This window comes from Physella acuta, unplaced genomic scaffold (assembly GCF_028476545.2).
Source record: "Physella acuta isolate Inbredline_101_S28 unplaced genomic scaffold, ASM2847654v3 ptg000063l, whole genome shotgun sequence".
NCBI classification, from domain to species: domain Eukaryota; kingdom Metazoa; phylum Mollusca; class Gastropoda; family Physidae; genus Physella; species Physella acuta.
Window position 1 is genome coordinate 658,285 of NW_026731583.1, and position 17,971 is coordinate 676,255.

The window sequence follows — 17,971 nt, forward strand, 5'->3', positions numbered from 1 at the left end:
GTGTTTGTCTACCTTTTCAGCCCAAAAAAAAAAAAAAAAAAAAACAATAATGGATATTGGAAATGAGAAAAAAAATGGTAGATTAAAACAAACATAAATTTATTTAGTATTGAATAGTGTGCTGCGTATGCCTAGCTCGGCGTTTTAAAAAAAATGGGATTTAAAACATAAATATATTTGGTTAGAACGTTAAAAGTTAGTAGATGTATAATAATAGACACATGATAAACTATAAAGGAAGATAATGTAATGTAATGTTTCCGATTCAAAAGTTTATGAGTTGCTTCCCATTTCCTATTTAAAACGCTTGGTAAGCTGAAATAAACAAGGTATGTTATGTAACAAAGGCAGTAGTAAAATATTCCGTTAATAAAGTTCAGAAACGGTCATTGAAAAAACAAACTACATCTGCCTTGGATTTCACCTTAAAATTTAATGATTAGGGAATTGATAACGAAAAAAAAAAACAACAAAAAAAGAAACTCATACGTTTTAACTTATCTATATAAATGATGTGTGTTGCAATCGTGCATAAATCAAGTAGATTAAAAGATTTGAAGCCTTTAACAATAGTAATAAAAGAGGTTTAGAAAACTTGAAAGCTTACCTGTCCATAATTAATGTGAAATGAAAAATTCGGATTGAAAAATGTGTAAGCGCATACGTTCATAATTAAAATGTATTGAAAGATTTGTAAGCTTACGTCTTAAACTGAAACTATTTTGATATTGATATTTTTATGGCCATTACAATGGGAATGTTAAGATTTCGCTTTTTAGATGAATCCACATTTTTTTGATGAACATACAACAAATAAATATAGATAAATAATTTAGATATTGCCTAAAGCTTGACAGAGAGGACGAAACATTTCGTGGTGGAATCTGACAAATGTTGTTCGCATTGGGCATGCCATAACGTACGGTAACACCATTAGATTTAAATCAGAAGTCTCTGTCTACTTAATGGCTCTTCTGTTACAGCGATCATTCTAATCTCTGAACTCTGATCATCATTTGTAATAAACCAAAGCACCCATTAACCCCTGCATTAGCAGCAGCGTGACCAAGTACGGTGATTAATTGACGACCATCCAATGCACGATAATCGATACATCAGCTCATTCGTGAATTATTGATGTGTTAAAATGCACTATAAGTATCTGCAGGTTAAGCATCACTTATCCACAGTTACTTTGTTTCGTGTTGATTCCAACGCTACAACAGCGCTGTTTCTACGCACTAAATCACCGTTGTGTTGTTGATGCATGTGTACATCGGTCAGCTCGTCTGTGCCACATCACATGTTCTATTTTACTTGTGTTATAGCAAGCCTTTACATAGATTTACATTACAAGTTTCACATGTGCGTAGTTTTAGCATGCCTTTACAGATTAACATTTCAAGGTTCAGATGTGCGTAACATTCCCCGTAAAAACATGCTCGATTTTAAGAGTAAATAATTAAATAAACACTACAAAGTTTAAATAAAATGATAGTTAATATCGAATATGTTTTAATAGGCTAAATATGTATGTTTATGTTTACTTTGATGGTGTGTAAAATTTAATGTCTAAAACTTTGGGAAATGCGCCTTTAAGAGTTAAGTAATAGTAAGCTAACTTCATCGGATTCCTAGTTATGAATTGTGTATTTTCCAATTCGCCTGAACAGTCACCTATTCAACATATCCCAGAAATAGTTATCTACGTCATCTTGACCATCAAGGTCACCTGGGGTGAGGTCATCTCTATCCTGGGTATCGCTGGTAACGTGCTGAACGTGCTGGTGTTTGTCAGGCAGGGGTTCAAGGACACGGTCAACATAACCTTGGTAGCTCTAGCGGTCAGTGACCTCGGGGCGCTGGTCAGTCTCCAAGTCTTCAACGTCCTGGTCAATCCCTGGTTAAACTGTGAGGACATCGACTTCTCCCCCATAGACATATCTGATGTGGTGTCATTCACCCCACACAACTACTTCATCAGGGTGTGTGGATTTACCACAGCATTCGCCACTTTTGAAAAATGTCTCTGCGTAGTTCTGCCTTTAAAATTTAAAGCTTACATTACGAAAAACTTGGTGCTTGGTGTTAACATCACCATCTACATCATCACCTTACTGAACGTATTCCCCGTCTACTACACTACTTACCTAGACTGGGTATTCACCCCTGAGAGAAACAAGTCAATTCTCCAAGTCGTTTTTAACCAAAACAGAGAAGGTGTTTTTCGTGTTTCGTATTTCATCACCGATCTCTTCATTCCTTATTTGCAATTCATCATCATCATCATCTGTACCGTCATCACCACGATCAAACTACAACAACGTCTACTTTGGAGATCTAACAATACAAGTTTTTCAACACGGGAACAGGTATCTAAAAAAGAAACAAAAGTTATCAAAATGTTATCAACAGTGGCAGCTATTTTCGTCGTCAGTCTCCTGCCCCAGACAGGGATACTCACTGCTGTGGGGGTGGTGCGGGGGTTGAGCGTCCACGGGACTCACTTCGATATCACCCTGGTGATGTTCTGTGTGTCTTGCCTACTCGAGATCATCAACTCTAGCGTCAGTGTCATTGTGTACTATAACATGAGCACCAAATATAGGCGAACTTTCAAACAACTCAAACGTGGAGTACGTTTAATATACAATTAGTAAGATGTTAATTGCAGATCAGTGAAAAAAGCAATATTCCTGAATGTTAATGTTGGTTGTATCATGATATTTGAACGTTATATGTAAATACAGTTAAACAATATTGTCCTTGTTGAGAGATAATAATTTTGCTAGACGGGATCCGAACCCACGACATCACTCAGACCCGAATCTTTTGCCTGTCAAGTATAATGGTAGAAGTTTTAACTTTACGACCAATTTGCTTACCATTATGATACGTTTCTCTTCACCAACTTGCCTAGACCATACACAATTTTATAAAAGCTGAAATAAATTAAAAAGTAACCTTTATTAAAAGAATAAAATGTATCTCAATAATTGATACAAAGTGTTTTATGTTTTATTACCATTGAATGTTTATTGAGCGTGTAAAGTGGTATTCTATGAAATGATGTCTACATGAAAAAAAACCACCAATAACACCGTGTGTGAAAACACATGAACATTTAAATTTTTTAGACAAACTTGGATAATATATCACGGTCTGCTGTAGGTAGAGATTTTTTTACGTTTATGAATGTGTGTGTATGTGTGTCTATTTGTGATTGTGTGGGCAAAGAGTTAGAATTGAGTATGAGCGTTAGAGTGCCGTGTATATATAGGTGTCGGGGGGGGGGGGGGGGCTTATTTTTCATAATTACAGTAGTGTACAAAATTTGAAAGCTTATCCGTTCATAATTAAACTGGGATGAAACCTACTTTGTTGAATTATTGAAAATATGGCGTGAATGCTTTTTATATGATCAATACATTATTTATAATATTCAGATTTTGCCTTAGGGACAAATCCAAAAAAAACATTTAGTGAATACACAACAAATTAAAATTAAAATGAATTCAGACATTTGCTTAATCTTTTCCGAGAAATTTTCTAAATGCCACATTTATTGTTCTATTTACATACGCTAAAATTTAAAGTAAAACCATCTAATGTTAATCAATTGTTTATTGAACGGTTTTTGTGTTGCACGGCATGAATCTAATCTCTGAATTCTGATTGTCTACTGTATTAAACCAAAGCACCCATTAACCGCTGCATTCACATCCACGTCAAATGCCGTGATTCATTTACAAACATTCTAATGCACAATAATCAAGTATCAGCACATTAGTTAACTATTGATATTTCTAATTGCAGGATATATGTCTGTATGAAAAGCTTCACATGGTTCTAAATATTTTTTTCCTCGCTTTATTCCTACAATAATCCAACCGCAGCTACATTAGTTTTTTTTTTTTACAAAATAAACATAAAGGCGGAAAAAAAAATATTTCCAGTCCTGGTACACCGGCGTTGCGGGATCTGGCGGTATTATAGGACTGGTCAAGCAGCAAAGCTGTTTCCTTCCACAAAATAATGGCTGAGTTGTTGATCCATGTGTATCAGTTATTCACAAGTTCATTTTTCTGTTCTAAATAAATCAAATCTCAATCCAACTTGAAAAATCTATTTTTATCATTCAGATTTAAATAGCCTAATTTAAGATGCCAAAATTACAGAGCCCTGATTTAAGAACCGAAATATAAAAGCCAGATTTAAATAACCAGATTTATGTACCTCAGTTTAAAAAGTCAAACTTATAAAGCCAGATTTATATAGCCCGAAAAAGCTCTGATCACGGGATAAAAAAGGGTGTCAAAGTTCCTGACTAATCTACATTTTATGATGTTCAAGTGTAAAATAAAATAAAATAAAATAAATATAATAATAAGCTTTTAAATGCACTGAAAATAAGAAAATAAAACTAAATTACTTTCTAAAAAAAATTGTGTCTCTAAAATATGTAAAAGATCTCATGAGCAACCTAACCTTTTATTAAAGAAAGCGAATTTGTTTAATTTTTCAAATTTTCAGTGCATTTAAAAACTTGTCGATAGAAATGGTTTTTTATATTTGTTTTATTTTCTACTCTCGAGTTATTTCGAATTTATGAATTCGACACGACTAAAATTAGTTGCTTCAAAACACCATTAATAAATCTGAAATATCTAAAAGATGACTATGTGCCCGTCAAAAGCAGCCGTCATTGACCAAAATTAACAGACGACAGCAAGCTGAAAAAGAGGATATTTTTAAATCTTTCTACCTCCCCTAATTTTTAAATAGTTTTTAAAAACTTTATTATCTGCCCCTAACAGTTTTCAACAACTCAAAACGGCTTTACAATTGTAAATGATCCACAGCTCACCAGACTGGTCAGATGATAGCGTCTAGCCAGTTATCTCCCCTTCTTTATTGAATATAGTAATCTATCGAATGATCGCTAGCATTTAATATTGCTTTTTACTCTTGGTTTCGAAAGAGTTTAATTAATTCTAAGAACTTTTTAACATCTAATAACATGTTTTAAAAAAGAAGATATTTGTTCATTGTCCCCGATGACGATGAAAGCTGGAAAATTCGAACGCAATCGCTTCATTATAAGGTGGTAAACATTGAACTACAAGATTTTCCACAAAAACACAAAAGAACGTTGCGAACTTAGTAAATGCTTTTAATTATAACGGTTTAAATGAGTCCCATGCGCTCGTATTATCGATAATTGTCGCGATTAAGTGGATATCCAATACACTCAACAACACATCGAGTAATTTGTTACTTAATAATGTAAATAAATATTGCCTAAATGTCTGCTTAAATAGCAGCCCATGCTATGAGTTACTTTCAATTTATGATAGTGGACATGTAGCAGTAAATGGGTTACGTGAATTTATACTGTGCTATTTGGATACTTCAGCTTTCAATGGTTACTCCACGCAATTTAGTAGTAACTGTTGACATGTTTGTGATTCATCGGATGCTCTATTAATTTCAGCTGTTTCTCGAGAATCTATAAGATCACAAAAAGATGAGATATTGATATATGTATCTGCATACTATGTTACTATTAAAAGAATTAATAAAAAATAAACGCAAGTAGGCCTATATAATGGAAAATGTGCGACATTTTTTATCTTAGGTAAACAAGAGATGTACCTTGTCTTACTTAATAGCGTATGTGCGTTTATACATAAAATATATTGGTACATGTATAATTTAGTACAGTTTAAGTATAACAACTGAACTATATTCTGATAACAAACTGTATTACATTTTTGTAGTGCAGTTAAAAATTTACATATGGAGAGAGTGTTATAATATATAACAGATATTTCTCATTATGGATAATTTCACGTTGACCACGATGTTTTCAACGTCAACAGTGACCTTGACCCAGCATATCCCAGAACTGGTTCTGTACGTCATCTTGGTCATCAAGGTCACCTTGGGTGAGGTCATCTCTATCCTAGGTATCGCTGGTAACGTGCTCAACGTGCTGGTGTTGGTCAGGCAGGGGTTCAAGGACACGGTCAACATATCCTTGGTAGCTCTAGCGGTCAGTGACCTCGGGGCGCTGGTCAGTCTCCAAGTCTTCAACGTCCTGGTCAACCCCTGGTTAAACTGTGAGGACATCGACTTCTCCCCCATAGACATATCTGTTATGGTTTCGTTCACTCCGCACAACTACTTCATCAGGGTGTGTGGATTTACCACAGCATTCGCCACTTTTGAAAAATGTCTCTGCGTAGTTCTGCCTTTAAAAATTAAAGCTTACATTACGAAAAACTTCTTCCCTGAGAGAAACAAGTCAATTCTCCAAGTCGTTTTTAACCAAAATAGAGAGCGCGTTTTTCGTGTTTCATATTTCATTACCGATCTCTTCATCCCTTACCTGCAATTTATCATTATCATCGTCTGTACCGTCATCACCTCGATCAAACTACAACAACGTCTACATTTGAGATCTAACAATACAAGTTTTTCAACACGGGAACAGATATCTAAAAAAGAAACAAAAGTTATCAAAATGTTATCAACAGTGGCAGTTATTTTCGTCGTCAGTCTCCTGCCCCAGACAGGGATACTCACTGCTGTGGGGGTGGTGCGGGGGTTGAGCGTCCACGGGACTCACTTCGACATCACCCTGGTGATGTTTTGTGTGTCTTGCCTACTGGAGATCATCAACTCTAGCGTCAGCGTCATTGTGTACTATAACATGAGCACCAAATATAGGCGAACTTGCAAACAACTTAAATGTGGATTACGGCTAATATACAAATAGTAAGATGTTAAATGCAGATCAGTGAAAAAAGCAATATTCCTGAATGTTAATTTTGGTTGTATCATGATATTTGAACGTTATATGTAAATAAAGTTAAACAATATTGTCCTTGTTGAGAGATAATAGTTTAGCTAGACAGGATCCGAACCCACGACATCACTCAGACCCGAATCTTTTGCCTGTCAAGTATAAGGGTAGAAGTTTTAACACTCCGACCACTTGGCTTACCATTATGATACGTTTCTCTTCACCAACTTGCCTAGACCATACACAATTTTATAAAAGCTGAAATAAATTAAAAAATAACCTTTATTAAAAGAATAAAATGTATCTCAATAATTGATACAAAGTGTTTTATGTTTTATTACCATTGAATGTTTATTGAGCGTGTAAAGTGGTATTCTATGAAATGATGTCTACATGAAAAAAAAACACCAATAACACCGTGTGTGAAAACACATGAACATTTAAATTTTTTAGACAAACTTGGATAATATATCACGGTCTGCTGTAGGTAGAGATTTTTTTACGTTTATGAATGTGTGTGTATGTGTGTCTATTTGTGATTGTGTGGGCAAAGAGTTAGAATTGAGTATGAGCGTTAGAGTGCCGTGTATGTATAGGTGGCGGGGAGGGGGGCTTATTTTTCATAATAACATAGAGTACAAAATTTGAAAGCTTATCCGTTCATAATTAAACTTGGATGAAACCTACTTTGTTGAATTATTGAAAATATGGCGTGAATGCTTTTTATATGATCAATACATTATTTATAATATTCAGATTTTGCCTTAGGGACAAATCCAAAAAAAACATTTAGTGAATACACAACAAATTAAAATTAAAATGAATTCAGACATTTGCTTAATCTTTTCCGAGAAATTTTCTAAATGCCACATTTATTGTTCTATTTACATACGCTAAAATTTAAAGTAAAACCATCTAATGTTAATCAATTGTTTATTGAACGGTTTTTGTGTTGCACGGCATGAATCTAATCTCTGAATTCTGATTGTCTACTGTATTAAACCAAAGCACCCATTAACCGCTGCATTCACATCCACGTCAAATGCCGTGATTCATTTACAAACATTCTAATGCACAATAATCAAGTATCAGCACATTAGTTAACTATTGATATTTCTAATTGCAGGATATATGTCTGTATGAAAAGCTTCACATGGTTCTAAATATTTTTTTCCTCGCTTTATTCCTACAATAATCCAACCGCAGCTACATTAGTTTTTTTTTTTTACAAAATAAACATAAAGGCGGAAAAAAAAATATTTCCAGTCCTGGTACACCGGCGTTGCGGGATCTGGCGGTATTATAGGACTGGTCAAGCAGCAAAGCTGTTTCCTTCCACAAAATAATGGCTGAGTTGTTGATCCATGTGTATCAGTTATTCACAAGTTCATTTTTCTGTTCTAAATAAATCAAATCTCAATCCAACTTGAAAAATCTATTTTTATCATTCAGATTTAAATAGCCTAATTTAAGATGCCAAAATTACAGAGCCCTGATTTAAGAACCGAAATATAAAAGCCAGATTTAAATAACCAGATTTATGTACCTCAGTTTAAAAAGTCAAACTTATAAAGCCAGATTTATATAGCCCGAAAAAGCTCTGATCACGGGATAAAAAAGGGTGTCAAAGTTCCTGACTAATCTACATTTTATGATGTTCAAGTGTAAAATAAAATAAAATAAAATAAATATAATAATAAGCTTTTAAATGCACTGAAAATAAGAAAATAAAACTAAATTACTTTCTAAAAAAAATTGTGTCTCTAAAATATGTAAAAGATCTCATGAGCAACCTAACCTTTTATTAAAGAAAGCGAATTTGTTTAATTTTTCAAATTTTCAGTGCATTTAAAAACTTGTCGATAGAAATGGTTTTTTATATTTGTTTTATTTTCTACTCTCGAGTTATTTCGAATTTATGAATTCGACACGACTAAAATTAGTTGCTTTAAAACACCATTAAAAAATCTGAAATATCTAAAAGATGACTATGTGCCCGTCAAAAGCAGCCGTCATTGACCAAAAATAACAGACGACAGCAAGCTGAAAAAGAGGATATTTTTAAATCTTTCTACCTCCCCTAATTTTTAAATAGTTTTTAAAAACTTTATTATCTGCCCCTAACAGTTTTCAATAACTCAAAACGGCTTTACAATTGTAAATGATCCACAGCTCACCAGACTGGTCAGATGATAGCGTCTAGCCAGTTATCTCCCCTTCTTTATTGAATATAGTAATCTATCGAATGATCGCTAGCATTTAATATTGCTTTTTACTCTTGGTTTCGAAAGAGTTTAATTAATTCTAAGAACTTTTTAACATCTAATAACATGTTTTAAAAAAGAAGATATTTGTTCATTGTCCCCGATGACGATGAAAGCTGGAAAATTCGAACGCAATCGCTTCATTATAAGGTGGTAAACATTGAACTACAAGATTTTCCACAAAAACACAAAAGAACGTTGCGAACTTAGTAAATGCTTTTAATTATAACGGTTTAAATGAGTCCCATGCGCTCGTATTATCGATAATTGTCGCGATTAAGTGGATATCCAATACACTCAACAACACATCGAGTAATTTGTTACTTAATAATGTAAATAAATATTGCCTAAATGTCTGCTTAAATAGCAGCCCATGCTATGAGTTACTTTCAATTTATGATAGTGGACATGTAGCAGTAAATGGGTTACGTGAATTTATACTGTGCTATTTGGATACTTCAGCTTTCAATGGTTACTCCACGCAATTTAGTAGTAACTGTTGACATGTTTGTGATTCATCGGATGCTCTATTAATTTCAGCTGTTTCTCGAGAATCTATAAGATCACAAAAAGATGAGATATTGATATATGTATCTGCATACTATGTTACTATTAAAAGAATTAATAAAAAATAAACGCAAGTAGGCCTATATAATGGAAAATGTGCGACATTTTTTATCTTAGGTAAACAAGAGATGTACCTTGTCTTACTTAATAGCGTATGTGCGTTTATACATAAAATATATTGGTACATGTATAATTTAGTACAGTTTAAGTATAACAACTGAACTATATTCTGATAACAAACTGTATTACATTTTTGTAGTGCAGTTAAAAATTTACATATGGAGAGAGTGTTATAATATATAACAGATATTTCTCATTATGGATAATTTCACGTTGACCACGATGTTTTCAACGTCAACAGTGACCTTGACCCAGCATATCCCAGAACTGGTTCTGTACGTCATCTTGGTCATCAAGGTCACCTTGGGTGAGGTCATCTCTATCCTAGGTATCGCTGGTAACGTGCTCAACGTGCTGGTGTTGGTCAGGCAGGGGTTCAAGGACACGGTCAACATATCCTTGGTAGCTCTAGCGGTCAGTGACCTCGGGGCGCTGGTCAGTCTCCAAGTCTTCAACGTCCTGGTCAACCCCTGGTTAAACTGTGAGGACATCGACTTCTCCCCCATAGACATATCTGTTATGGTTTCGTTCACTCCGCACAACTACTTCATCAGGGTGTGTGGATTTACCACAGCATTCGCCACTTTTGAAAAATGTCTCTGCGTAGTTCTGCCTTTAAAAATTAAAGCTTACATTACGAAAAACTTCTTCCCTGAGAGAAACAAGTCAATTCTCCAAGTCGTTTTTAACCAAAATAGAGAGCGCGTTTTTCGTGTTTCATATTTCATTACCGATCTCTTCATCCCTTACCTGCAATTTATCATTATCATCGTCTGTACCGTCATCACCTCGATCAAACTACAACAACGTCTACATTGGAGATCTAACAATACAAGTTTTTCAACACGGGAACAGATATCTAAAAAAGAAACAAAAGTTATCAAAATGTTATCAACAGTGGCAGTTATTTTCGTCGTCAGTCTCCTCCCCCAGACAGGGATACTCACTGCTGTGGGGGTGGTGCGGGGGCTGAGCGTCCACGGGACTCACTTCGACATCACCCTGGTGATGTTCTGTGTGTCTTGCCTACTGGAGATCATCAACTCTAGCGTCAGCGTCATTGTGTACTATAACATGAGCACCAAATATAGGCAAACCTTCAAACAACTTAAATGTGGAGTACGTCTAATATACAAATAGTAATATGTTAAATGCAGATCAGTGAAAAAAGCAATATTCCTGAATGTTAATTTTGGTTGTATCATGATATTTGAACGTTATATGTAAATACAGTTAAACAATATTGTCCTTGTTGAGAGATAATAATTTAACTAGACGGGACCCGAACCCACGACATCACTCAGACCCGAATCTTTTGCCTGTCAAGTATAATGGTAGAAGTTTTAACACTCCGACCACTTGGCTTACCATTATGATACGTTTCTCATCACCAACTTACCTAGACCATACACAATTTTATAAAAGCTAAAATAAATTAAAAAATAACCTTTATTAAAATAATAAAATGTATCTCAATAATTGATACAAAGTGTTTTATGTTTTATTACCATTGAATGTTTATTGAGCGTGTAAAGTGGTATTCTATGAAATGATGTCTACATGAAAAAAAAACACCAATAACACCGTGTGTGAAAACACATGAACATTTAAATTTTTTAGACAAACTTGGATAATATATCACGGTCTGCTGTAGGTAGAGATTTTTTTACGTTTATGAATGTGTGTGTATGTGTGTCTATTTGTGATTGTGTGGGCAAAGAGTTAGAATTGAGTATGAGCGTTAGAGTGCCGTGTATGTATAGGTGGCGGGGAGGGGGGCTTATTTTTCATAATAACATAGAGTACAAAATTTGAAAGCTTATCCGTTCATAATTAAACTTGGATGAAACCTACTTTGTTGAATTATTGAAAATATGGCGTGAATGCTTTTTATATGATCAATACATTATTTATAATATTCAGATTTTGCCTTAGGGACAAATCCAAAAAAAACATTTAGTGAATACACAACAAATTAAAATTAAAATGAATTCAGACATTTGCTTAATCTTTTCCGAGAAATTTTCTAAATGCCACATTTATTGTTCTATTTACATACGCTAAAATTTAAAGTAAAACCATCTAATGTTAATCAATTGTTTATTGAACGGTTTTTGTGTTGCACGGCATGAATCTAATCTCTGAATTCTGATTGTCTACTGTATTAAACCAAAGCACCCATTAACCGCTGCATTCACATCCACGTCAAATGCCGTGATTCATTTACAAACATTCTAATGCACAATAATCAAGTATCAGCACATTAGTTAACTATTGATATTTCTAATTGCAGGATATATGTCTGTATGAAAAGCTTCACATGGTTCTAAATATTTTTTTCCTCGCTTTATTCCTACAATAATCCAACCGCAGCTACATTAGTTTTTTTTTTTTTACAAAATAAACATAAAGGCGGAAAAAAAAATATTTCCAGTCCTGGTACACCGGCGTTGCGGGATCTGGCGGTATTATAGGACTGGTCAAGCAGCAAAGCTGTTTCCTTCCACAAAATAATGGCTGAGTTGTTGATCCATGTGTATCAGTTATTCACAAGTTCATTTTTCTGTTCTAAATAAATCAAATCTCAATCCAACTTGAAAAATCTATTTTTATCATTCAGATTTAAATAGCCTAATTTAAGATGCCAAAATTACAGAGCCCTGATTTAAGAACCGAAATATAAAAGCCAGATTTAAATAACCAGATTTATGTACCTCAGTTTAAAAAGTCAAACTTATAAAGCCAGATTTATATAGCCCGAAAAAGCTCTGATCACGGGATAAAAAAGGGTGTCAAAGTTCCTGACTAATCTACATTTTATGATGTTCAAGTGTAAAATAAAATAAAATAAAATAAATATAATAATAAGCATTTAAATGCACTGAAAATAAGAAAATAAAACTAAATTACTTTCTAAAAAAAATTGTGTCTCTAAAATATGTAAAAGATCTCATGAGCAACCTAACCTTTTATTAAAGAAAGCGAATTTGTTTAATTTTTCAAATTTTCAGTGCATTTAAAAACTTGTCGATAGAAATGGTTTTTTATATTTGTTTTATTTTCTACTCTCGAGTTATTTCGAATTTATGAATTCGACACGACTAAAATTAGTTGCTTTAAAACACCATTAAAAAATCTGAAATATCTAAAAGATGACTATGTGCCCGTCAAAAGCAGCCGTCATTGACCAAAATTAACAGACGACAGCAAGCTGAAAAAGAGGATATTTTTAAATCTTTCTACCTCCCCTAATTTTTAAATAGTTTTTAAAAACTTTATTATCTGCCCCTAACAGTTTTCAATAACTCAAAACGGCTTTACAATTGTAAATGATCCACAGCTCACCAGACTGGTCAGATGATAGCGTCTAGCCAGTTATCTCCCCTTCTTTATTGAATATAGTAATCTATCGAATGATCGCTAGCATTTAATATTGCTTTTTACTCTTGGTTTCGAAAGAGTTTAATTAATTCTAAGAACTTTTTAACATCTAATAACATGTTTTAAAAAAGAAGATATTTGTTCATTGTCCCCGATGACGATGAAAGCTGGAAAATTCGAACGCAATCGCTTCATTATAAGGTGGTAAACATTGAACTACAAGATTTTCCACAAAAACACAAAAGAACGTTGCGAACTTAGTAAATGCTTTTAATTATAACGGTTTAAATGAGTCCCATGCGCTCGTATTATCGATAATTGTCGCGATTAAGTGGATATCCAATACACTCAACAACACATCGAGTAATTTGTTACTTAATAATGTAAATAAATATTGCCTAAATGTCTGCTTAAATAGCAGCCCATGCTATGAGTTACTTTCAATTTATGATAGTGGACATGTAGCAGTAAATGGGTTACGTGAATTTATACTGTGCTATTTGGATACTTCAGCTTTCAATGGTTATTCCACGCAATTTAGTAGTAACTGTTGACATGTTTGTGATTCATCGGATGCTCTATTAATTTCAGCTGTTTCTCGAGAATCTATAAGATCACAAAAAGATGAGATATTGATATATGTATCTGCATACTATGTTACTATTAAAAGAATTAATAAAAAATAAACGCAAGTAGGCCTATATAATGGAAAATGTGCGACATTTTTTATCTTAGGTAAACAAGAGATGTACCTTGTCTTACTTAATAGCGTATGTGCGTTTATACATAAAATATATTGGTACATGTATAATTTAGTACAGTTTAAGTATAACAACTGAACTATATTCTGATAACAAACTGTATTACATTTTTGTAGTGCAGTTAAAAATTTACATATGGAGAGAGTGTTATAATATATAACAGATATTTCTCATTATGGATAATTTCACGTTGACCACGATGTTTTCAACGTCAACAGTGACCTTGACCCAGCATATCCCAGAACTGGTTCTGTACGTCATCTTGGTCATCAAGGTCACCTTGGGTGAGGTCATCTCTATCCTAGGTATCGCTGGTAACGTGCTCAACGTGCTGGTGTTGGTCAGGCAGGGGTTCAAGGACACGGTCAACATATCCTTGGTAGCTCTAGCGGTCAGTGACCTCGGGGCGCTGGTCAGTCTCCAAGTCTTCAACGTCCTGGTCAACCCCTGGTTAAACTGTGAGGACATCGACTTCTCCCCCATAGACATATCTGTTATGGTTTCGTTCACTCCGCACAACTACTTCATCAGGGTGTGTGGATTTACCACAGCATTCGCCACTTTTGAAAAATGTCTCTGCGTAGTTCTGCCTTTAAAAATTAAAGCTTACATTACGAAAAACTTCTTCCCTGAGAGAAACAAGTCAATTCTCCAAGTCGTTTTTAACCAAAATAGAGAGCGCGTTTTTCGTGTTTCATATTTCATTACCGATCTCTTCATCCCTTACCTGCAATTTATCATTATCATCGTCTGCACCGTCATCACCACGATGAAACTACAACAACGTCTACATTGGAGATCTAACAATACACGTTTTTCAACACGGGAACGGATATCTAAAAAGGAAACAAAAGTTATCAAAATGTTATCAACAGTGGCAGTTATTTTCGTCGTCAGTCTCCTCCCCCAGACGGGGATACTCACTGCTGTGGGGGTGGTGCGGGGGTTGAGCGTCCACGGGACTCACTTCGACATCACCCTGGTGATGTTTTGTGTGTCTTATCTACTGGAGATCATCAACTCTAGCGTCAGCGTCATTGTGTACTATAACATGAGCACCAAATATAGGCGAACATTCAAACAACTTAAATGTGGAGTACGTCTAATATACAAATAGTAAGATGTTAATTGCAGATCAGTGAAAAAAGCAATATTCCTGAATGTTAATTTTGGTTGTATCATGATATTTGAACGTTATATGTAAATACAGTTAAACAATATTGTCCTTGTTGAGAGATAATAGTTTAGCTAGACAGGATCCGAACCCACGACATCAATCAGACCCGAATCTTTTGCCTGTCAAGTATAATGGTAGAAGTTTTAACACTCCGACCACTTGGCTTACCATTATGATACGTTTCTCTTCACCAACTTGCCTAGACCATACACAATTTTATAAAAGCTGAAATAAATTTAAAAAAATAACCTTTATTAAAAGAATAAAATGTATCTCAATAATTGATACAACGTGTTTTATGTTTTATTACCATTGAATGTTTATTGAGCGTGTAAAGTGGTGTTCTATGATTTGATGTCTACATGAAAAAAACATCAATAACACGTGTGTGAAAACACATGAACATTTAAAATTATAAGACAAACTTGGATAATATATCACGGTCTTCTGTAGGTAGAGTTTTTTTTTACGTTTATGAATGTGTGTGTATGTGTGATTGTGTGGGCAAAGAGTTAGAATTAAGTATGAGCGTTAGAGTGCCGTGTATGTATAGGTGTCGGGGGGGGGGGGCTTATTTTTCATAATTACAGTAGTGTACAAAATTTGAAAGCTTATCCGTTCATAATTAAACTGGGATGAAACCTACATTGTTGAATTATTGAAAAGATGACGTGAATGCTTTTTGTATGATCAATACATTATTTATAATATTCAGATTTTGCTTGATTGATAAATCCAAAAATCATTTAGTGAATACACAACAAATTAAAAAATAATATGAATTCAAACATTGGCTTAATCTTTGCCGAGAAATTTTCTAAATGCCACATTTATTGTTCTATTTACATAGGCTAAAATTTACGGTAAAACCATCTGATGTTAATCAATTGTTTATTGAACGGTTTTTGTGTTGCACGGCATGAATCTAATCTCTGAATTCTGATTGTCTACTGTATTAAACCAAAGCACCCATTAACCGCTGCATTCACATCCACGTCAAATGCCGTGATTCATTTACAAACATTCTAATGCACAATAATCAAGTATCAGCACATTAGTTAACTATTGATATTTCTAATTGCAGGATATATGTCTGTATGGAAAGCTTCACATGGTTCTAAATATTTTTCCCTCTCCTTATTCCTAAGATAATCCAACCGCAGCTACATTTTTTTTTACTAAAAATAAACATAAAGGCGAAAATATTTTAAAAAATATAAAAATTCCAGTCCTGGTACACCGGCCTTGCGTGATCTGGCGATATAATAGTTGCGGTCAAGCAGCAAAGCTGTTTCCTTGCACAAAATAATGGCTGAGTTGTTGATCCATGTGTATCAGTTATTCATCAGTTCATTCTTCTATTCTAAATAAATCAAATCTCAATCCAACTTGAAAAATCCATTTTTATCACTCAGATTTAAATAGCTTAATTTAAAATGCCAAAATTACAGAGCCCTGATTTAAGAACCGAAATATAAAAGCCAGATTTAAATAACCAGATTTATGTACCTCAGTTTAAAAAGTCAAAATTATAAAGCCAGATTTATATAGCCCGAAAAAGCTCTGATCATGGGATAAAAAGGGGTGTCAAAGTTCCTGACTAATCTACATTTTATGATGTTCAAGTGTAAAATAAAATAAAATAAAATAAATATAGCAATAAGCATTTAAATGCACTGAAAATAAGAAAATAAAACTAAATTACTTTAAAAAAAATTGTGTCTCTAAAATATGTAAAAGATCTCATGAGCAACCAAACGTTTTATTAAAGAAAGCGAATTTGTTTAATTTTTCTAATTTTCAGTGCATTTAAAAGCTTGTCGATAGAAATCTTTTTTAATATTTGTTTTTTTTTTCTACTTTTGAGTGATTTCAAATTTATGAATGCGACACGACTAAAATTAGTTGCTTTAAAACACCATTAAAAAAGCTGAAATATCTAAAAGATAACTATGTGCCCGTGAAAAGCAGCCGTCATAGACCAAAAATAACAGACGACAGCAAGCTGAAAAAAGGATATTTTTTAATCTTTCTACCTCTCCTCAGTTTCAAATAGTTTTTTAAAAACTTTATTATCTGCCCCTAACAGTTTTCAATAACTCAAAACGGCTTTACAATTGTAAATGATCCACAGCTCAACAGACTGGTCTGATGATAGCGTCTAGCCAGTTATCTCCCCTTCTTTATTGAATATAGTAATCTATCGAATGATCGCTAGCATTTAATATTGCTTTTTCCTCTTGGTTTCGAAAGAGTTTAATTAATTCTAAGAACTTTTTAACATCTAATGACATTTAAAAAAAGAATATATTTATGTATTGTCCTCGATGACGATGAAAGCTGGAAAATTCGAACGCAATCGCTTCATTATAAGGTGGTAAACATTGAACTACAAGATTTTCCACAAAAACACAAAAGAACGTTGCGAACTTAGTAAATGCTTTTAATTATAACGGTTTAAATGAGTCCCATGCGCTCGTATTATCGATAATTGTCGCGATTAAGTGGATATCCAATACACTCAACAACACATCGAGTAATTTGTTACTTAATAATGTAAATAAATATTGCCTAAATGTCTGCTTAAATAGCAGCCCATGCTATGAGTTACTTTCAATTTATGATAGTGGACATGTAGCAGTAAATGGGTTACGTGAATTTATACTGTGCTATTGGATACTTCAGCTTTCAATGGTTACTCTACGCAATTTAGTAGTAACTGTTGACATGTTTGTGATTCATCGGATGCTCTATTAATTTCAGCTGTTTCTAGAGAATCTATAAGATCACAAAAGATGGGATATTGATATCTGTATCTGCAACATTAAAAGAATTAATAAAAAAATAAACACAAGTAGGCCTATATAATGCAAAATGTACGACATTTTTTATC